The sequence below is a fragment of the Melanerpes formicivorus genome, unplaced genomic scaffold (assembly GCF_026170545.1).
Source record: "Melanerpes formicivorus ecotype bairdi unplaced genomic scaffold, bMelFor1.0.p_v2 SCAF_40, whole genome shotgun sequence".
Classification (NCBI taxonomy): Eukaryota; Metazoa; Chordata; class Aves; order Piciformes; family Picidae; genus Melanerpes; species Melanerpes formicivorus.
In genome coordinates this window covers 3,143,260-3,167,077 of record NW_027142392.1, presented here as the reverse complement: position 1 = coordinate 3,167,077, position 23,818 = coordinate 3,143,260, and the positions used below count along the sequence as shown (strand labels likewise).

The following is a 23,818-nucleotide window of genomic DNA, read 5'->3' as shown; positions in this document are numbered from 1 at the left end:
TCTTCATTCCCTCAAGACTGCAGAAAACCCGCTATTGTATTTTTCTCCTCACTGCTGACTTCAGTATTTTGTTTCTTCTGTTTTCTTTGGATAATTTTTACTCTTAATAGATTTGCTTATTTGGCTCCAGCTAAGTTGCTGTAGCACTGGCAGACAATGGCACTCTTAGGATGCACTATACATGATTAATCTGTACTCCAACTGAAGGCATTTATCATCTGGGGGCTGTCCTTCCTGTCTTTTCCCTGTGTTTCCAGTCCTCCTTTCTGAAGAAGGAGAATGACAAGAATCAGTGTGGTTTTTTAACCTAGGGAATGACATCTTTAGCTCTCAGGCCTATGTGTAAATGTAAATTTCCAGCTGTTAGAACAAAGAAGTAGCAAATATGAGGCAGATGTTAATACATTAGCCATTGTTGGTAATACAAGCAAAAATCAACTTTAAAATTTCCCCCAGCTATTCCAGTAATGAAAGCCTAGTTCCTAGGGCATCTACACATGGCCTGTGCCCACAGAACTGAAATCAAGCTGGTTTTCTTGCAGTCCATGAAGTGTAGTCAAACCCTCTGGGCCAGTTCTTCCTCTTCTGATACTAATGATCCACAGGCTAAAACATATAGCAAATGAAATCATCTCCAGATGTTCCTTCAGCTTAGCAATCTGATGAAAGCCTGAAGACCACTTAGGGACTCGACTCCTTAGCATGTACTGCACGATCAAGTCAGGCAGGATGTGAAGGGTTCTGTATCCTATGCTGTAGCACTGTTTTTTTCAGGATCATATTCACCACAAAAAGTTAAACCCCATGTCTAGTTTCTATCAAGTACCACTTGACCATAAGTCTTCAAGCACTTATGAAGCCAGTGTAGGCAACCCCTCTGAGCCCCCTACGAACTCTGCTTTCTTTTGAACCCGCTCGCTGAAAAACCCACAGCGTGTCTGTGAATGAAGTAAGGGGCTCCTGTTGTATCTAATATCTTTCTTGTTTCTGCCATCTTCTGACCCTTGGATGCCTCTCCCAGGCAACCAGCACCAGAACAAGGGGACACAATCTCAAGCTACGCCAGGGGAAGTTTAGGCTCGAGGTGAGGAGAAAGTTCTTCACTGAGCGAGTCGTTCGTCATTGGAATGTGCTGCCCAGGGAGGTGGTGGAGTCACCGTCCCTGGAGGCATTCAAGAGGAGATTGGACGTGGCACTTGGTGCCATGGTCTAGTCATGGGGGCTGTGTTTATGGGTTGGACTCGATGATCCTCGAGGTCTCTCCCAACCTTAATTATACTGTGATACTGTAATTAAGTTCTATCCCGACATGGTGAACACAAGCCGTTGCAAGGGGCACAGAGAAGAATGGTTATTCAGAGCATACTTATGGTTTAGACTCTCCTCCAGGGTCTCCAGCCTTTCTGTAGCTTTCACCATCCCACATCATCTCATCTCATCCCTTCCACGGACTCAGGATTCCCATGAATCCTGAAAGCCCTTCCTTCTCACATTAATGCAGCAGTGACTTCCGATTGCCTCGTATCAGGCACGTTGTGTTTGTAATTCCTTTCACACTGAGCAATTCATTAAGGGCTCTGTTTTGATTACCAAAACGTGTGAACACAATTTCGGTGTCTCATCTATACAGGGTCACTCTGATGTCAGCCTGCTTTTGACTGCGACAGTCTTTTCCCATCCTAAAGGCAAACCAGTGTTTACATTTGGTTAGTTAAAATATTTACATTGCACATTCAAATGATGCATTTTCCCAGTGTCAGGGCTCTCTCTGGTATTTCCTCCCATACCTACTATAGAGGGGAAACAGATGATTAAGATGAATATTCTGGATGTCTCTAAACAGGCAGATTAAGGAAACCAGCAGCACAGCTCTACTATGCCAGCGCTGCTGGGTTCTGCGATAGCCACGCAGGCTGTGCAATGGCCTAGCCTGTCTTGTCTTCTAGGACCTCAAAGCAGAAGAGCTCCATGATTTCCAGCCATTGCATTTCTAACAGGTTCCTCAGTTATTGACTGTTCACTGTTCAGTTGGTGTGGGAGGTAAAGTACAACATGACAGACACAGGTCCTGGGAGAGGAGGTAAGAATGATGCTGATCATCAGCCTGCAGATAAAAGCCTCTGGTGCAGTGTGTCTGAAGCACTGGAGAGATGATGGGGGCTGTTGCCCAGCAGGAGAAGAGAGAAGTGGAGAAAGAAAGGTGACAAAGCTGGCAGGGCAAGGTCATGAAGTGATGGCATTTCTGGGAATCAGAATACACACCAGTCTCTCCTGTTTTAATTCAGCACTTGCAAGTCGAATAAAAGACTGCAGGAGATGCTGCACAAGGCCCTGCTGCACCAAGAGGTACACCACACTCACAGTGGGGCCAGCTCCCCAAGGGGACTGGTTGAAGCTTGTGGGAGAGAAAGAGCATGCATAGAAAATGTCATATAACAATGAAATTCAACATCATTTAAGACCTATTATCATCTACATCGTAAACAATTAATTCTGTTTGCGTATTTGTTCTTGCTGAACAACAAAGGACCACCATATGCAAGTCCTCTGAGAAGAAATCAGATGCAGAGTGGAAATGTTTCTCACACAGGAACTCCACAGCAATGCAAAATTAGGAAGAAAAACTTGCAACCCCCATCTCTCTCTGCAGGTACATTCCTTACCTGACACCATCCAAGCAGGTCTTCATACAGCCTCCCCGCAGTGAGGCAGCAAAAGCTTCTGTGCTGGAAAAAAAGGATGGAAGTGCCGGTTAAGAAGCTACCACAAAGGCTCTCTGCCTGTGCTTACGCCCATCACAAACTCTGCTGCAGCTATTTGTTTACAGAAACATATACAATAGATGAAAGCGGACCGTGTAAGCAGAAGCTATCTGTTTTAAACTGACCCTGCCTGCTCAGCGTCAAACACATGGGAGGAAATGGGCTATAAAAGTCACTGTTTAGGTGAAGCACGCGGCATTGAGCAAACGAACTTCATTTAAGCAGGATTATTTTGAGAGATGTATTTGTTCTACTTCCCCCCCAAGCTATCAGCAAATGAAACTTTGTGTTTGCCAGTTAAAACAGAGCAGTAAAAGTAAAGTAACATCAGCGTAAGGCAGGGTCTTCTCAGTGATGACCAAGTTTGATTTAACCACTTTGTGTGTGGTTTTGTTCCCTGGTAAGAGGGCCTACAGTAAAGCTTCCGCTGAGAGATGGGTGCAGCCCCTTTAATTATTCTGATTTCATCGGTTTGGTTTGTGTGGACAAACTGTGACTTGAGATTTCCACACTTGCTGGTCTTGATAAGCACAAGAACACCACTGAAAGACACAGAATCTAATCTAGGGTCTCTCATCTTCCTCTCAGGGAGGTAATGATCATAAATATCTCTTGTTTGATAGATTAAAACAAAAATAATATTAGGTAGGTCTAAATATGCTTTAAAATGTCCTTCCTTGGTGTAGCATGTGTTGTCTGGAACACCTCTCCCTGGTAAGGAGGGCATCATTAAGATGGTGATGTCCAGCATCACCCCTCCAGCCTTACTGCCTGGCTGAGGGCAGGGGACAGTAGACCTAGCTCCCCCCTACAGAAGCCTGCAGTTTCCCTCTCCCTCAGCAAGATGAGTGCAGGGGAGACAGCCTGTGTGGAGGAAGTGGACAGGCTCTTTAACTACCCAACACAGCCCCATCACCAAGCAGCCAGGGGGCTGAGCATAAAGTAGTGGCATGGACCCTGCTGCACAAAGGGGATGCTGCAGATCCCTGGGCTGGGGGCCAGGATAAACTCAGATACCACATTCTGAGTGAGCAGCTAGCCTTGCTGTTTTAATTTAACACCTTTAAACATGACCTCCTTCAGCCACCCTGGTAGCTAAACAGCTTGCAGCTCCCAGTCTTTTGCTGGCCAGCTAGCAAAGCCTGGTTGGTTGGCAGGGGGATGTCCAGCATGATGGGTAGCGGCTGGCGCTGTCCCTCGCAGGATGTTTTCCAGAGTTTCTCCTACAAGGCAATGTGTTTATTCTTTGAAACAGTTGCTCCCTCAAGATTAAAACTGAACTGAGGCACAAAGCAGCGTGTGTCCTCCAGGGTTGCTATGCACCGCTGGGCAAACAGGAGGTAGGAGCTGTGTGCTCCCAAACTGCATGTGCTGCTACTTACACACACTGGCAGAACAGAGCAAGGCCCAGCAGTGCACAAATGACTCTCTCCTCTTTCTCATTTTGTCTTAGAAAAATAATCCCCAGTCTCTTTCAAGTGTCACTTATGACATTAAGTACCTAAATCTGCAGTTGTGCGGGGGGGGGAGGGCCCAACCACAACCCCCCAAGCACATCAGCTTGGGCACTCAACGCAGACAACAGCTGCATCACCAAGGCTTGAACATTTAAGGCCAGGTTTGTTAGCAGACCCACATAGCAGTACACACTCTCAAAAAGACACTTAACTGAAAGCAACCGCAACAGGAACAGGAAAAGACTTGAACTGCTCAGACAAAATACAGACAAAATACTGTAAAACCAGGAACAAAGTAGTAATTTTTAAACTACCAAAGATATCACTGAAGTAGTAAGAACACAGGTGAAGTATCTGCACGACAGTATAAAATCTCTTCAGCCCAGCCCCCAGCCTGTGTGATCTTAGTTACTACAAAGAGGCTACGAAATAAATGCAACAACATTCATTCTTTCTTTCTCTGGAGTTGTGTGGAACAAATGTTATTTTTTTTTTTTTACCACTGTGCAGGATGTTTTATACCCTGGGGGGGTACCTGAAAAGCTGAACAACTGTCTCTGGTAATAGGAAGGAGTATTTACATTGCTTAATAGATACATGTTAATGCATTTCTATTAGCAAAATCCATTTATTATTGCATATACATAGCAGCTTCTGGCTTAAAAAGTTAGAAAGGTGGAGAAGGAGACCAAATGCTCTTTCCTTCCTCTGGTGGGAACACAGACAGATTTTCTTATTGCTGGGAATGTGAACTAAGCCCACAGAAAGGGGAACAAACTTCAATAATCCTCAGCTGCAGCACGATGCCACCATGAAGCTTTATTCTCCTAAGGAGTACAGCAGACTTCACAACTTTTACCCCTGCCTTAAACCTCATATTTTAATTAATAATCGAATAGCAGCAATTGGCACCACGCTACCAGAAAGATAACAACATTACCTTCCATTAACAAGGTCTCCTCAGCCTGGCCCCCGTGTGCATTGTGCAGAAGAGCCCAGGAGTAGCTGTTAGCGCTGTTCAGAAACTCCTTGTCGTTAGCGCAGCTCTAAGAGTTTCTCGCCCCGCGTCCTGGGTCGCTGGCCGATTGGGTATGCGCGGCACAGATCCGCACCTTCTGCGGCTGCCAAGCGGCCGCAGTCTGCGAACAATGCCGCCTCTGTCAGCCCGCGGAGCCAGCGCTGGCACAAAAGACGCGCTCCTCTACGGCCCCGCACTTTTGCCTTCTTCGTCTTGGTGCACAGGCTGATGAGAACGGATGGGAGAGATGTGTTTGTGATGAGCCAAAGCTCAGGAGGAGCGAGGCGGTGTGGGCGCTCGATGGGGGATGCAGCCTGCCCTGCTGGGAGGGCTCCCTGTCTCGCTTCGCACGTTTGTGTTTCGGGTCCGCTGGTGGCTGCGGGAGCGAGCAGCCGAAAGAGGGGAGGAGTTACACCAAACGCAGTTGGTGACTTGAAGCCTTGGCTGCCTTCTCGAGAGTAGAACGAAGGGGCAGAACTGTAGCGAGAGGACAGAGCAGCGTGCCCCGCCTGCCACCGCCCGCCCTGCCCAGGCATTATCCCTGGGACAGAGCCTGGATGTGGCAGCTGCTCCTGCACCGCACGAAAACCACACTGCGGAGAGCCTCCGGGCACGCTGGCTACTCGATCCCTCCCTAGTTCCATTCCCAAGAAGACAGGATACTTCCCCACCTCAAGAAGCGCCTGTGGGATGAGACAATGCCTGACATCCCCAGCAGGTGTTTACAGCTGTCACCAGGAAACGGGAAAACAGCAGCACCTTAAACCTTTTCTGCATAGCTCCTCTAGGAAATCAGAGAGATAAAGCAGAAAGCCCTTTTAAAAACCAGTCATCTGTGTTGTTTTGAAAGGAGGACCATCCTGTGCACACATTTCACCTAACTTCAGGTTTTTGTTCTTTTTTTTTTTTTTTTTTTCCATCAGAAAACAAGAAGCAATCTGGCCCAGGTCCAGAGAACTTGGTGATTGTCCCTTGCTGAACCCAGTTCCAATTTTACAGTTTAACTCAAATGTTCCCAAGCCAAACTCCACCATAGACAGTAGCTGCTCCGGATTCCTCCACATGAATCATAGTTCAGCTCTTAAACCACACTGCAGCTAAGCAGAGCGGCAAGTAACAATCCTTCTAGGAGGAAACCTCAAGGGACATGCAGCCCCAGGGTGAACACATGCACAGCTATGAACTCGTTCCAGGTCCCTGATGAGCCATCATTACAATAATTTCCCATGCAATTAGTATTAATTGGTGACTTGCTGGCAAACCCCCAGGGGCCCTATCTCACCCTTTTAGCAGGTCCTACCAGGTCAGGATTGAGTATCGGCAGCACGGCCAGGCAGGCAACAGTGGTACCCCAGCTCTTGGGGCTTGTTTTTGCCGTTAAATACTTGGGGAACTGGCAAGGGATATCCTCAGCAATGAATGATCACAGATATACCATTTCCAAATAAATGTATATCAGCTTGTAAGATGAGACAGTAAAATAAGAAGGAGATTTCTAGAAGGAACAAATAAAACTTGTTTCCAAGCATTTCACTGAGGCCAAACTCCCAGTTGTTTTCAGGAGAGCTGAGCAGCAGTGCCAGTGGTTACTAACAGCCTTGTAAGACTCTGCATCTCACACTCAAACTTAAACTGAGAAAGGAGAGCTGTAAATGAGCCACCACCTCTTCCGTTTTATTCCTTAGTAACAGTTCTTAATTATTTTGTCTGTTAATAAGATCAAGTTGTTTGTCTTAAGCATCTTGTCAAAAGGATTTAAGCTGGATCAGGAATGCTTTATGCCAGCAGAGTCCCAAGACTCCACAGCAATAAACAAAATTGGATGTTCTTTGACAGGACATCATAAATAACTAAACCACATTTCAGAGTAACTTCCAGGGTCAGTATTACAGCTGATGGATCTCAAATGTGATCTCTTTTTGCTCTGCAGCATTACATAAGTAATCTCAAAGAACTCATAGACTTCTATCTTTAAAATCCCCCCTCAAGTGCTGAGGCAGTTATTTAGAGTCAAAAGGATGCCCTAAATGGAAGTGCATGGAGACCAGCCTGCACACACCATTCAATAGCTAGCAAAGGATGTCACATTGAATGGTAAAATACATTAGGAAATGCTTGTTGCTAGAGGCAAGCAGAATTACTTCAGCTAAAGCAGGTCAAGTATAATCAAGAGCAATATCCTAAAGGCTAGGTTTTTTTCCTCCTCCCTTTCCCTCTTCTCCTAAATTTCTAGTCCATATGAATCAGTGGTCCTCAGCATTGTTCTTCGTGTACTGTGCTCCTACTTTACCATGCAGCCTAATGCTAAATGTCTTTGCATTAGGTATACTTTGGCTTGAAGGTAGCTGAGAACATTAATGATGGTCACTTCTCTTGGAAATCTTGGGTCTGGAGTGGAGGAGAGCAATCCAGCCTGCCTCTGCCACCTCATTTAATCTCTAGCAATTTGCACCTTTAGATTTTACTGAAGGGCTCACATCATACTTAGCCTACATGAAGTGAAGTGTGAAAACCAAAACTCATAGTATTTACATTGGTCATCAGATGCAGAGAGATTTGCCATTAACATATATCTCATTTAAATGACATAGTTTATCAATTTTTCCCTTGGAGGTCATTCTCTCTGGATCTTTGTGATCTTCTTGGAGCACAAGCCCTGTGAGGAGAGGCTGAGGGAGCTGGGGTTGCTTAGCTTGGAGACGAGGATGCTCAGAGGAGACCTTATTGCTGTCTACAACTACCTGAAGGGAGCTTTTAGCCAGGGGGTGGGGGTGGTCTCTTCTCCCAGGCAACCAGTGGCAGAACAAGAGGACACAATCTCAAGCTATGCCAGGGGAAGTTTAGGCTTGAGGTGAGGAGAAAGTTCTTCACAGAGAGAGTTGTTGGCCATTGGAATGTGCTGCCCAGGGAGGTGGTGGAGTCACCATCCCTGGAGGTGTTCAAAAAGGGATTGGATGTGGCACTTAGTGCCATGGTTTAGTAGTCATGAGGTCTTGGTTGACAGGTTGGACTTGATGATCTTTGAGGTCTCTTCCAACCTTACTGATTCTATGATTCTCTGCTGAAAGCTCTTGTCTAACTCAGGTGAATACATCATCTATCCAAGTTACAGGAGTCTTACAGCCATGTGGATCGAGCCTGTGTGTAAAGTCCGTTCTTAGAGCAGCCAGGTCAAAGACTGATAAAAATTTTGAGGTGTACCAATGCAATTTAAGTTTTATATTCTATATTACAAGAATGCAAACAATTGCACATATGTATTTCTCAATGGAAGTTGGTTTGCAGCACTACCAGTTATTATGAGCACTGTGCATTCACTAAAATGCTTTTAGGGTTGGTTTGTTTGAGGGTTTTTTTGTTTGGTTGTTTGTTGGTGGGGTTTTTTTTTTGGTGGGTTTTGTTTTGGCTTGGTTTCCTTTTTGTATGTGTGTGTGGTGTTTGTTTGGGTTTTTTTTTCTTAATAACACCTGGTGTCATTTGCAAATATATTTCTCCTCCTTCCACATGTCTGTTTAGCACAGATAATGGAACTGGAACTTTCACCTCATCTGCTTCCAGCATTTACCAATGCATCTGAGCGTGGCTCTTAGGTTTCCATTTGTAGTAACCACAATTTCCAACTGTTTTTTTTTCCCCACACAAATACTTGATAAATCTGGGCTTGCTTAAGTCCAGACAACACCAAATGTATTCAAGCTGTTACAGTCAAAACTAAACACTTACATATGGTTTGCTAATGCTGCTTCATTAGAACATAGATGGCTGCAAATGTGCTTCCTTCAACTTCAGCTTCCCTTTTAGTCTTCCCTGCTGCCCATTCATTTTTACTAAAAATTAGCAAATCACATTGAAGTTTTCCTTTTCCACTCTTCTCCATTTTCAAATCTACCTCATTTATAAAACCAAACATTCTATGACAAGAGCTTTTTAGACTATTTAACAGGAGTGAAGTCTTAAAGGACCAGGGATATCTTTTTTTTGTTTAAACCTCTCCAGCAGCTTCCCACTTTTCCTATTCTCCACTCCTTCATTAAATTTCAGGTCAAAGCTCCTTCTGACTCATGACATTCAAATGTTTGCAGATTCAGTTAGAAGAATTGTGCAAATCCATTATCCTGTATTGTCAGAGCTAACCAAGAGAAACTCTTCTGAATTATTTGGCTATATGGATGTGATCTGATTATCTAAATCAATTTGCTGAACTCTAAATGCACAAGAATATATATACACACACACACACACATAGATATAAAATATAACACACACACACACACATATATATATATTTATATATACAAAATCTGATTAAAGTGAGCTCAAAATATTTGACCAGTATAGGATACTGGTAATTAACTACTATAGGATGCTAGTGGGCAGAGGTTCTGGAAATGGAAGCAACCCCTATGCTAATTAGTAAAACAACCACCAGAAGACACAGATCCATTTATGACTTGAAGCTTTCATTCTGGGATTATAAATGCAAGAGAGAAGGAATGACATCCTCCTGTATTTGCTGACAAACTACGATAGAACAGCAGAGAAGGAGGATGCCAGTGTCAGCCCTTCATCACCAGTCACAACTCTTCTGCATTCTGACTTGGATTTCTGAGTCCTGATGCTGTTGAACCTGTCTGAATTAGGATAGGATAGGATAGGATAGGATAGGATAGGATAGGATAGGATAGGATAGGATAGGATAGGATAGGATAGGATAGGATAGGATAGGATAGGATAGGATAGGATAGGATAGACCAGGTTGGAAGAGACCTTCAAGATCATCGCGTCCAACCTATCAACCAATCCAACCCACCTAATCAATTAAACCATGGCACCAAGCACCCCATCAGGTCTCCTCCTGAACACCTCCAAAGCCCAGTTTTGCTGCTCAAAGTGGCCTCACACTCAGCAAAACCACAGCAGATACAACTGGTTGCATTCAGGAAATTGCACTGTGTGCAAAGTCATTCCTGACATGCAACTTTCTCTGTGCTAGCACTTGCACAAGGCACACAAGTCCTGTTGGAAGCACATTTAGGTATTGAATCAGTGGTAAAGAGGTCTGCAGCATTTATTTATTCATCAAACATGAGATAGGCAAAAGGGAAAAAAAAAAAAAAAGAAAAGAAAAGAAGAAACCACTCTCAGAAACTTTTATGTAACCACAGTGCATGGAGATAATGTTTAATGCTGGAAGATTCATTTCAGGAAAAGCAGGTTGGGGATTGCATCTTGTCAGCTAGCAGCTCTTGGTCTCTTTGCTTATCACTGTATCCTTCACAGTGAAAACTGGTTCAAAAAGCAGGAAAAACAAGATTGACAGCCTTCATCTTCTTCAAAACATAAATATTGGTTAATTACATCAAACATTTCTTAGGGCAATCAAGGCTTTTGTGCTGTCCTCCTGAGTCCTGCACAGAGCAGAAAGCTGGCTGCCCATGCACCTGCTTCACATGGCAATAATGCCTGATGTTTGACCTATGTTACTGGTACAAAACAAACAAAAAAGGCAGCCTAAAGAAGCTGCTGGCACCTCAAATTCACAGAGCTCCTGAAGCAGATGAATAATAGATCAGTAAGAAAAGGCACTTGCAGCTTCTTTCTGTTGTCTAGGGATTTCATGCTTTTTGCCTGGACACCACACTACCTGTGAGAGATCAGACGTGGTTTTATATCTAGTATTGTATTGCTCTTTGAAACTGTGTTCTTCCTTGGACATAGTCATGGATGGATTGGCACACACCTGAAAGCCTCACCCAAACTTGGTCCACAAAGGAAACTTAAAAGAACAAACCTCTCAAGTGTGTGATAAAGCCAGGCTTGTGCAAGGGTGCTGAGAAACTGGACCCTGCCCTGGTTTTCAAGTATACTCTCAAGAAACAGCTCTGAGGATGACGTGGCCCAGTGAGCCAGAGGTGCCTGGCCACCAGAAGATCTCTGAGAGGATCTGTTCATAAAGACATGACAGAAGCTGGTTGCTTGTTGATCTTTATTTTTAATAACTAGTAACAACCTCATGGAAAGTATCTTGAGCATTGAGAATCAATCATGGAAAGCATCTTGAGCATCAAAAATCAATCACAGCCAGAAAGCAGAGGCTCAGCCTTTGATGTGCCTCTCCTCCACCAGCCTTTGATATATAAAAGCCACCACCTGCAACAGAGAGTTTATTTACCTTGTAATTACTAAGCAAGTCTCTACAGGATCACAGCTCAATAAAGCTGATGATGCCAAGTCAAAGCTGCTGAGACAGATGATCACCAACAAGCCTTTGTCTACCATGATGTCTTCCTTTCAAGGGATGAGATTCGCAGCTACCCGCTCTTTGTGTGCCATCACCTATCACCTTCTTCTTGTCTGTGGCAGGTGGCAGATCACAGTCTGGTTTGGGTTGGAAGGGACCTTAAAGTGAACTTATTTCCAAGACCCTGCCATGGGGAGGGACATCTCCTACTAGACCTGCCTACTCAAGGCCCTATCCAACCTGCTTTGGAACTCTTCCAGGGTTGAAGCCTCCACAAATTCACTGGGCAACCATTCTAGTGCCTCACCCCCTTGATGGGGAAGAATTTCTTCCTCATGTCTAATCTCAATCCAGCTTCTTCTAGTTTGAAGCCATTACCTGTCCTGCCCTCCATGCCTCTGTAAAAATTCCTCTCCAGCTCTCCTGTAGCCCCCTTCAAATACTGGAAGGCTGGTGTGGACCAAAGAGCATTGCTGCTCTGACCTGTGCTCAGACAAGAAGGACTTTCCAGCATACTGTCTGTGTTTTGGGAAAACAACCCTTTCAAATCACTCTGCCAGTGGGAATGGAACACAGTGTTTAAGGAATCCTGCAGTAACTTGTGAATAACAAGGGTTTTTTTAAATCTTTGAACATGACCTCTGCCATTTTTGTACAGAGGTTGCTGAGATAGCCAACTGGTTAGCAGAAGCCTACTCACCATCTCCAGACTCCATGCTGAACAGAAATCCCTGGACAAAATAGTAAACAAATTGCCTATGCCAACTTACTGGATTGGGAAAGATGCTGGCAAATGCCTAAAACAGGGAGCAGAGATGGGATTTTCTTGCTCAAGCAAGCTCTGCCAGCAGATGTAATTGCCCACCACAGAGGATCACATCAGCCTACCTTTAGAAAAACCTCCACACTTAACCAAATCCTGAAATTCTTGTTCAGTATTTGCATTCAATGCATGAGAATTGTATGGGCTTCAGCATGTGTTTTCTCCCACACCAAAGCAGCCAGATGGACAGACAGGGATGTGAGAAAAACATTTTCTGTTAAGCCTGAGGGGAGCTGAACAAGTAAAGAAGCCCTCATGCAGGCACACCACCTTCCCCTCCCTCCCCCCCAAGCACGTACACCTCTCTGTACTGACAGCTTGGCTTTTACAGGGCTCCCCTCCCTGGAGTGTGGGGAAGGCAGCAGCTGGGCAGCCAGTGGGGCAGTTACTCCTGCCAGCACCTCCACCCAAAGCTCAGAAGCGTTCCTGGGGCACTCCATGCCACGTCAGAGTGGGGAGCATGCCTGGGGCTCTCCACCTCCACTGCCCTGCCATCCAGCACAGCCCTGGGAAGAGAGGCCATCCTGTTTCATAGCTGTCAGTCATTGCAACACAAAAAGTGGCTTTGTATAAACAGTTTTTGTTCTACTAGAATTCATCTTCCCCAGCCTGTTTCCTTCCCAACAGTTGTTAATGGATTTCATTACAGTTTTTCTTCTTCATCCACATTCCTCCCTCTGCAAGGAAAGTGCCGGAGCAGCTGCAGGCAGCTGTGAACTTCCCCACGGGGACCCTGACTGCTGCCCCCAAGACATCAGCAAGAGTCCCTTGGTGATGAAGAGCATCTTAGTTTCAGAGAAGATTGCTTGCTGCTGCTGTGGGAACCCAGGCAGCAAAGCATTGCTCACCCTACAGTCAGGGAGAGGAGTGTGCCGTACACAGTGCAAGCAAGGAGAGACATCTCCTCTGAAAGCAGTGGGGCAAAGGAAACAAATCACTCATGCTCTATATTTAGGAAAGCCTCACCTTCTCTGAAAGGTCTCAGGAATAACACAATTAGACTTGTACCCTCCCCACCCTTGCTTTTACTCTCTGAGGAGGGGAAAGACACAATATTAGTTCAATATCACCAGATTTTCAGGGTAGCATCCTCTCTTTATTAGACATCAGAATTCACAGCGAGTCAGAGCCTGAATCTTTGCTCAGACAAATTTCCCAGGAACATCAGCTTGGAAAGCATGCCCTGGGAAACTAATTCCTATTCCCTGCCACTGGAAGCCTCAGAGCTGTCAATGCCAATTGGGCCAATTAAAAAAACCATATCTTAATTTTTCTGCTTTCCTAATTTTATAGAACACAGGGAAGATAAACTGCAACGAGGCTGGGGTTATCTCTTAACCCCTTTAAAACTAAACCACAGACATTAGGGCTGTGACATACCAGCCACATACAGACCTGCTCCAGAGAGATGTAACTGGGCTGGCAGATAGGCTTCCAAAAATTACAGGTCTTGCAGACAGAGAAATCTCCTGACTTACAAATCAATTTCTTTTCAGTCTTTCTATTAATGCCCACTTCTGATCAGGCAAAGCTTACTGCACTTGTGTTTTATGAGCTTATGGCCAAGAAGAGCTTCATGCAATGACTGAGTTAGGCAGTCATTTAGATATTTATTCAGTTAAATAGGAGGCCACTCTTTGCATGTCAGTAAGCACAGGAGGTGTCAAATGCTTTGCTCTTCATGTTGCTTCTTACTGATACAACAGTAATTGCCAAAAGCTCTTTGCAAAAAAACCATAAAACACTCACAGTGCTGTTTTGGGCTCTTACAGCAAATATTTAACAGGAAGGAGGGCATAAAAGGCTAAGCAACTGAAGCCATGCCTCCAGACAAAGTATGTATTTACGATGCAGTATAACTGCGTGTACCAACTCACTGGTAAATACACACAAAGATCAGACCAGTTCAGCTCTGCTGTTACCTGTGACCTATCATCACTGAATTCTGCTTGATGTGTCTGCTCTTTGGCCACTCCTTTGCTGCAGGTGCAACCCCATCCTTCCCCCACCAGCTGCCCCAGCCCCCTCCTCTGACAGTGTTAGCAGAACCACTCACAGCACTGGCTATTACCTACTTGATCTATCACTGAATCAGCACAACATAAATCCCCCAGGCATGCCCAAGCAATGCTACTTTAATACTTCATCTGTGCTGCAATACAAGCTCTCAAAACACCTAGAAAATAATTTCAGATGACCAAGGCTTTGTTCTTGCTGCACTCTGACCAGAAAGCGGTTAAAACAGAAGGGGCAAAACCACTGCCAATGAAGGATTGCATTCCCATCGTGCTTGCCACTTTAAATCCTATTTTTGCCTGTGTAAATTTTTGTGCTCTGTTGAAATCATTAGAAATGCTTTGATTTTGTGTGGGTGGAAAAGCCCAGAACCTGATGCAGTGTGCAGGAGCACCACTGCTTCATCCACCACAAGCCTCCACTGCCGAGTCAGTCATTTATTCCTCCCGACATCTGCCTGCTCAGGATGAAGCTTTTACAAGAATTGGTTTAACTACATGCTGTCCCATGCAAGCATGCAGCCAGGAAGATCCAAACCCTGCTCTTGACATAGTCTTTTCCAATACAAATGGAGTTTGTAGGAGTCCCTTACCCCTCACAGCTGTGTTTTCAGCTTTATCATTTCCATTTCCTTGTCAGATCTCATTCTTTCTTTGGCTCTGGAAGAGCTACAGATGTTGACTCTTTTGACTCAGCATCATTTTGCTATCCTCAATCCTGTCTTAACATTGAAAAAAAAAGACAAAAGCAAAAGCCCTACCCCCACCATGTAATTTTATGTTCTTGTTAGTTGTGCCTGAAGGACAGAAGAAGGCATGAAAACAAAAGAGAGATGCACACATAGAGCGTGAAGGATTTCTGTCACTGCAGAGACCTTATCTTCTGTGTTTTCCTGACTCTGCAATAAATTACAGACACTCCCCAATGGTGAAAACTAGTGAGGAAGTTTGCTTTGCCAGCAGCTCCCTGAAGGGGAAAAAAAAGAGCCTTGCAAGGAGCTATTTGGCAGTGTTAAAAGTTTTTGTCTGTCAAACATTCGGTCCGCTGCTGAAAGCGGATAATGTGAAGTAAACCACCGGAAAATGAAGTGGCTTTAAGGTTATACACAGCCAGCTGGGCTTTCTCTAAAGAAACATTACATGGACCCTTTACAGCTCCTGAAGATGAGTTTTGAGGAGCCAAAAGAAGCAGCAAGCGGTAACTGAAGGCTCGTGTCAAAGGACAGCAGCAGGCAGGGTCCTGCACAATGGGTTCGCACTGCAACAGCACTAATACCCTTGTTGCATAAAAGGGCAGGAGCAATGAACAGGAATGAAAGGGAAGATTAATTCCTGGTGGCTTTTACAGCTAACACCAGCCTGGAAGTTTTCTCCCACGTGGCTGGGCTAGTCCCTGCTCTGAACAGGGACCTTTACTCAGCAGCATTACAAGCAGGACACCTCACAAATGTTACAGATGAGGTGGCTTAAGAGAGTTGTGTGTGGAAAAGAGGATGCAGCACTGCCCTTGTTGCTTGAGGGTACCTCATTCTGGCCATTGGGCCAGCCCATGATCAGCATGGAAACATTCCTTTCAGGCTCACACTTGCTGGAGCACTGCAGCTGGAAAGGAGAAAGATGGATCTCCAAAACTCTGGCTATATACAGGCAACCCAAGATAAGCGGGCTCGATGGATATCTCTGCTAGAACGACAAGCAGTAAGGTCAATGCGCTTGGTGGCTGGGCTGGATGGCCACCTGAGATTCTTGTCAGGCTGGAGCTGTCTTTCCAGCAGTCTTTCAGACACAGCTTAGGGAAAAGTGCCCTGAAATGAGATTTAATTATCTTTCTAATGGAACAAAAAGTTGACAAACCTCAGGATAACCTTGTACCAGTTCCCTTTCTCTAGTGAGATCCTGCTTCTGCCTGGTAAATGCTCAGGAGCTCCACAAGGCCAGGTTCTCTCATGGAGCCTGAGTTGGCAATCTTAAAACAGAGCGTGCCTAGTTCCACTACTATCATTCATGACTTTAACCTTTGAAAGGAGCAAAACTGAAAGCAAAGGAATGACACTAGGGATGTTTGCAATCACTGCCAAAAAGCGGCATCTACCATGCGAGCTGAAAAAGCAAAACTAAAACAAGTTTTTAAGAGTGTCAGAAGGACTAGGTGAAATCAGAGCAAAGATGTGTCTTGCAACAAAGCTATGAAAAAAGTAACAAATAGAACTGGCAAAAAATGCTGGTGCACTCAGAAAAACCCAAACCACCAATAAAAATATTTAAGTTGTAGAGTTCAAATCAAAACACAGACTTAGCTCCGGATTTGAAAACAAATACACCCATAAGGCAGAAAACAAAGCAACATGGACTTGATAAGAAAGGCAACTCTGCTCAAATAAAGCCACAGGAAACAGGAAAGTGTGTGCAAGCTGGGGAAGACTCCCTGCCTTTTCATAAAAGTAGAATCATAGAATCATCTTGGTTGGAAAAGCCCTTTCAGATCATTGAGTCCAAGCACTCTCTAGCTCTACCAAAGCTGGTACCCAACTGTGTCCCTTAGCACCACATCTCTGCCTCTTCGAAACACCTCCAAGGACAGGGATTCAACCACCTCCCTGGGCAGCCTATTACTTCATTGCCTAAACTTCCCCTAGTGCCACCTGAGGCTATTTTCTCTCATCCTATCACTTGTTACAAGGGAGAAAAGACCAACACCCAGCTTTCCATCAGTGTAAACAGCAGACAGCAAGTGTCCCAAGGCCCTGAGAAGATCCATACCAGAACCTCCACGCTCACTCTGGTGTTTCATAGCAAAACCACAAGTTCAGATCTCCATGCATCCTTGAAAATGTTTCTGAGCAAACTGTGCAGGTCCCTATGGAGAGCTACTGGACCCATGAGGAGGTCACTTGTCCCTGTGGACAAAGCATTCTTCAGAAGTGCCAGCACCCAAGGAAAACATCCTTTCATTTTAGCACTAGGCACATCTACAGGCTTTACAACTGTCCACACTGGCCTGTATAAATCAATGAGTCTCCTGGGTGTGACAGCCCAGGACAATGCATTGTGGACAGGTGGTGGCATTGCCACCGTCCCCAGGCACTGCCCCAGGAGCCAAGCTGCCTTCCTTGGCAGGCGCTCAGAGCTGACCACGAGTGAGGGCCATAAAACACAAAGAAGCAGAGACAGAAGTTCTCTCCTCATTCTCCCCACCCACAAGGACCTGGACCTTCAGCTTTTGAGCCAAGTTGTCGCTTCTCAGTTTTTTATCATCTTGGATGATAGTGTGAGCCCCTCCAGGCTGAGGAGGCTGCTGCCACATCAATATTCATAGAGGAGATCCTGAAGAAAGTTCATTTATTTTTCAGAATTATTACAGTTAATTGGAAACATCTGCTACAAATATCTGTATGCCAGAAGCATCCCAATCTATTAGGCAGTCTCGGCAGGAATATCCACTCCATCCTTTCTGGATAGGCTTTGCCAACGGCATCTTTATTGTCAAAGAAAAGACACCACAAGACTAATCGGCCAAACGCGGAGTTTAAATTGTCTCTGCTCATTTTCACACAAAGTAGTAACATATGTTGTGCTGTCACAGCTGTGAAAGATATTTTCATCCTCTCATTTGGCTTTGAACTGCTTCCTTGCAGCGAACCAGGTCAAGGAGTTTTGGGGGGTGCTGCTCCCCTCTGATACCCGGTGGCATCCTTAACCTAAGACAGTGCTGCAGTGAGAATGTACAAGCACCTGCAATTAACATTTTACATCTCTGTTGAGATCAATGTCAATACATTACAATAATGCAAGTACATTATAGACTGTGATGTGAATGTTAAATATTCGTGCAAGTATTGACATAGCTAATGGATAATTATTTGAATGTCCAGCGGATGAAGGTTCCTGTGGGGATAGGACACAGCCTAAGCATACAGTGTGTGCAAATCCCAGTGGATATACTCACTGAGGGGTTTGGAGCACAAGCCCTAGGAGGAGAGGCTGAGGGAGCTGGGGTTGCTTAGCCTGGAGAAGAAGAGGCTCAGGGCAGACCTTATTGCTGTCTACAACTACCTGAAGGGAGGTTGTAGCCAGCTGGGGGTTGGTCTCTTCTCCGAGGCAACCAGCACCAAAACAAGAGGACAGTGTCAAGCTGCGCCAGGGGAGGTTTAGGCTGGATGTTAGGAAGAAGTTATTTACAGAAAGAGAGATTGGCCATTGGAATGGGCTGCCCAGGGAGGTGGTGGAGTCACCATCACTGGAGGTGTTTAGGAAGAGACTATGAGGAAAGAAGAGCCCTATGAGGAAAGACTGAGGGAGCTGGGATTGCTTAGCCTGGAGAGGAGGAGACTCAGGGGTGACCTTATCACTCTCTACAACTACCTGAAGGGAGGTTGTAGACAGGCGGATGTTGGTCTCTTCTCCCAGGCAACCAGCACCAGAACAAGAGGACACAGTCTGAAGCTGCGCCAGGGAAGGTTTAGGCTGGATGTTAGGAAGAAGTTCTTCACAGAAAGAGAGATTGGCCATTGGAATGGGCTGCCCAGGGAGGTGATGGAGTCACCATCACTGGAGGTGTTTAGGAAGAGACTGAATGGGGCGCTTAGTGCCATGGTTTAGTTGATTAGATGGTGTTGGATGATAGGTTGGACTTGATGATCTCAAAGGTATTTTCCAACCTGGTTAATTCTATTCTATTCTATTCTATTCTATTCTATTCTATTCTATTCTATTCTATTCTATTCCATTCCATTCCATTCCATTCCATTCCATCCCATTCCACTGAAAGTCTGGGCTGGAAGTTACAAACACAGAATTTCTAAACAGGTTGTCAAAGACAATGACAAATCCAAGCAGAAATGGGACTTTCTAAGTACTATGTTGTTGTAATGTCCTTTTTAACAGGCTGGAATATGATGCATGATCATTTTTAGTAGAAACAGCCTGTCAAAATTGTGAACAATGAAAGAAAACCACAATGTCCAAATGATTTTTTTTTTTTTTTAAGGGAAAAAAGATGATCTTACTAAGGAGTGAAGTGTGGTTCCTCTCTAATGAAGTCAGATGAAACTAGACAACATTTATACAACAGAGCTTGCCCACCACATCTGGAGCCTTCTTACTCTCTGTAGACAGCAGCATGACAGAAAAAGAGCAGCTTAAAAAGGTAAAGAGTAGGAACCCAGAACCTGCAAAGGTGTCTTTGAGGCAGATATTCTTCCTTGAGCTGCTAGACTGGGACACTTAATTCAGGGAGAAGAAAAAAAAGGGAAAAAAGGAAAAAATGGAAAAAAGGGGGCAGCTGAGATTTTGAGCCAGATATCCATTCTTTCTCAGTAACACTAGTTTCACAGTCTGCCCCTTTTTGCACCCCACCTGCCCCATTTCTCCCCTTTTTCCCCTCACACCCCAGGGCACCTGAGCTCTATTGGTGTCTCCTCGACCCCAGGTGTGACCACTTTGTCCTCCCCACCCACTCCCCTATTTAATCCCGTGCAGGGAAGGCAGAAGCCCCAAGCTGAGCCCATCTGGGCTGGAGGATCCTCCTCTGATCTCTGGTGAGTGCCCCTGGTGCACACTGGGTGATGGTGGTGGTGACAACAAAGGCCGGGGGGCCTAGTGGCCCCCCGGTTGTTAGGGCCAACATTGATGACTACTCCAATATCATCCATGGGTGCTGGCTGGGCCTCCTTACTGGGGCTGAGCTCTGTGTGGTATCTTGGCTGGTGAGGGTCTTGCCCCTGGCTCTGGGATGGGTGCAGAAATGGTAGTGGTGGTAGAGCAGGAGCTGTTTAGGCAGGGTGGAGGATGGTGTACAAGGAGCAGGAGCTGCTTTGGGAAGATGAAGGTGGAGGGGGGTATGGTGGTGTAGAGCAGAAGCTGCTTTGGGAAGACAAAGTGGGGGGAATGATGGGGAAGGCATTGGGGTTAAACTAGATGACCATTAGAGATCCCTTCCAACTCTGGTGAATCTATGATCTAGTTCTAACCCCCTTGCCACAGGCAGGAACGCCTTCCACTGATTCCAGAGGTATTAAGTGAATAAACCCATGAACCTCAGTGCTCAAGGTGAAGTTCAATGCTGGTTAAGTAGTACTCTTGAACTCTTACCATGCTGCTATATAAAAATTAAATTAATTGCTCTCCAAGGCATCATCCAACCCGAAAATTATGCAGTGAAAAGCACAGTTGCTGAGCACATTCGTAGGTCTTTATGCCATGAAAAATAAAATGACAGCCTTTGACTCACGTGGAGCAGCTTTCAGAGAAGCAGTGGGTTTGCTGGATGGTGCCACAGCTTCTTCTGTCCCCTTGGGGAAAGCCCTGATCACGCTTTTCTGGATTCACTGCAGAAATGCAGAAGCTGTACTCACATGGAGGTGGGAGATGTGGTATTAAGCAGCACTAGATGAAGGAAAGAAAATCACACATTCTTGTTTGCAGCGTTGAGTCACTCAATTCTCACATTTGCTGGCTTGCCATGCTGCATGTCTGACACAAAAGACAGTCTTCCTCTCAAAGCAGAGGAAATCAGCAAGTAAAATTCTTGGAATCACAACAGTGAAATCTGTCCAATACCCTCCAAAAACTGCATATTAAACCTGCTTCAGCCCCCAAAGTGATTAATATGTTTAATGTATTTGAAAGGTGTCGTTGTTCACGTCAAGGGTAAACAGAGCATGGAGACTGGGTGAGAACAAGCTTTAAAATACACCCCAAACATTAAGCAGATGCCTGACAGCACAACCCCACAGCTCATTGTTACCAAAAAGCAGGCTTTACGTGTCCTAAGTGAATAAACTGTCATCTCTGCTTTTTTTTCCCCTTGTGTGGCAGTTAAGGAAACGCGAGCATGTGCATATGAATGAACAAAACAAATGCCTGGATTTCCTGTGAAATCTTAAGCTCTGCTTTTTCCAGATTAGGGAGAACAGAAATAATGAAGTGTGGTTTACCAACCTTAGAGGACCATAAGCAAGAAGGGAAGATGAGCATCCATGAGTGGAGAAGCAGAAGCACCCTCTGACTCAAACACCATAAGCATCACCCTGATGCAGAGGTGCCACCACCCAAGCCTGTGTATACAGCTGTGGGCAGACCCTGGGGCCTGGCAAACCACCTGCCATGTCCTCCTCTCATGCTTGAGCTCCCTCCTTCACATGTCCTGTCCCAAAGGCAGCATTTAAGCAGTGGAGGAGCCATACTTTGCTCAGAGCACTGATGGGACAACTACAAAATCTAAGGATACCTATATGCCTGCTTTTGACACTATGCACTGCTGAAAGGTGGCACAGCAGAGCTAGTGCTTACCCATAACCTGCCTGGTGTGGAGAGTCAGCTTGACCAGAATCAACTTAAGAGCTCCACTCTGTCTTTGGGAACTACGTACAGGCAGGATGCAGCATTTAAGCTCTCTCTAATGTTAGATGTGTTACCCACCAAAACCACACTCCAACCCAAACCTTCCTGCAATTGCTAGGAATCTTCTCATCTGATGCCTGTCTGCATGATTTCAACCCACTTTCCACAGGTGGTGGAATCTCCATTTGGGGAGATATTCCAAAGCTTGGGCAGCCTGCTCTAGGTGTCTCTGCATGAGCAAGGGGCTAGACCAGGTGAGCTTGAGAGCTCCCTTCCCACCTCAACTCTCCTGTGAAACTGCTGAAGTTTTCTTCACAGCACAACTTGTTTTCCAAGGAGGAAACCTATGTGCTACAGAAAGCAAGATGTTCTACTTTTCTGCAGGCAGGTCAGTGTTTAGGGTGTGCCCAGGAGCAGTGATCACCAATCATCCCAAGAGGAGCCGAACCTCAGCTCATTGTCACGCCAGCAAAGGACCTGGGATAAGCCTCTGTGACTGACAGCCATCCCTTCAGGAGATGCAATTTGCTCTTCCCCTCTTCTGCTGCGCTGCATCTGTGCACACAGGAACACATCTTCCTTCCTGCTGCCTGCAGTGCACAGACACACACCTCACCAGGGAACACTTCAAACACAGGCAAGCAGTGAGCAATTTAATTAAAACATCCGTGCATAGAGCGCCATGTGCACATCCCCTTCCTCAGGAGAAACACCTCAGACAAATACAGGACTGACAGAAGACTCCCGAGTCCCTTCCACCAACTGAAGAAGCTCCATCCCAGAGCTGCTTTTTACCCCTGCTACACCAGGTGAAGAGAGATAACCTGGCTTCCTCAGTCTTGTATTGCCTGGCCTTGCTTCACCCATGGCCTGTTCACTTTTCTGATGCTCAATCTGTCACTTAACCTAAAATTTAGCACTTTTTATCCCCTGGTGTTTTCTCTCCTCCTGTATACTTACCCTCCTGAAGACAGCAGTGTCTCAGCCTCTGCTTTATTATCTGAACAAGCCAAGTGTTTTACAGTGCCTCCTGGTAGAACACGTGATCCATCACCCCTGATCATCCTGACAGCCCCTCTGTAAGCTTGCTCTGGGTTGAACTCCTCTTTCTGTAGTATCAATGGCACATACTATTCTTGCTGTCTTTTGTCAACACATTGTTAATACTTCCCTTCCCCGCTAGAAATACCTCACCCATTATCCTCATGGCATGCATCTATCTTAGCAGCAGCAGCAGCTCTCTGGCAGCCTGATCCTAGATAGGATAGGTCCTAGGATGCTGGATCTATAGGAGGCCATAGATCTACAATCCTGGTCCTGGATGACCTCTCATAGCTGCATTTATATGGTTTTTTTCAGCCAATGAGTTCCCAGCTCCTAGACTAAATTCAGATCCTTTATTCCTTAAAAGCATGGCCTTGCATTTGGCACAATTACATTTCATGCTGTATCTATTACATCAGCTCAGAAGACAACCTAATCCTTCTTATATGATGTCATGCCCCTCATCTGAAATGTCAGTGACTCTTACCTTTGAGTCATCTGTAAATTCCTAAGTGTCCTACTGCTTACTTGTGACAATGATAGGAAGATATTAAGCAAGTTTCATCTCTTTTGAGGAACTTAATTAGTTGGCCCAGCACTCCCATTTCAAGTCTAATGCTGCCATCTCCTCTTTATTCAAGCCACTCTTCCCCCCCCCCCCCCCCCCCCCATGAATTTCCTTTTTCCCCAACCCCTACTGATAAATCTCCATGTGGGTACCACACACAAGTTCTTTATCAAAATTGAGATGGATTACATCTATTGCTTTTCTGCAGCAAAAGAACTGAAGACAAAACAGCTCCCCTTGGCACAGAGTATTTATTATTAATCCCTTATTTCATCCCATTTTTCCATTTGCTTCCCTCTCTTTATTATCTTGTTGAAAATTTGCTCTAAAATACTACATGCCCTAGAGGCTGGCCTAACAGGCTGTTACTTGCCCAAATCCACTTCCCCTGGCTCCAGCTCACAATTTGAAGTATAAATTTCACACTTCTCATTCTCGTGCCCCATTGTTCAACATATTCATTAAAAACTCTGCAGTCCCATATAACAGTAAATGCCTTTCCAGGGAGGAGCAGAAATGGCTTTGGATGTAAAACTTGATGATCTGCTA

General features: G+C 45.3%; 1 protein-coding gene across 8 annotated transcripts in view; it reads right to left on the bottom strand.

Annotated features, from left to right (window-relative positions):
- Nucleotides 1–23,818, bottom strand: part of PAG1 (phosphoprotein membrane anchor with glycosphingolipid microdomains 1) — a 123,637-nt gene that overhangs the window by 49,164 nt on the left and 50,655 nt on the right. For 3 of the 8 annotated variants that reach the window (XM_068158561.1, XM_068158563.1, XM_068158565.1), the window contains one exon: nt 2,664–2,726. The gene's annotated coding sequence lies outside the window, so the exon portion shown is untranslated. Of the gene's footprint in view, nt 1–2,663; nt 2,727–5,159; nt 7,200–20,545; nt 20,701–23,818 lie in introns of those variants that run through there. The other 5 variants (XM_068158566.1, XM_068158569.1, XM_068158562.1 and 2 more) reach the window with 4 other exon arrangements.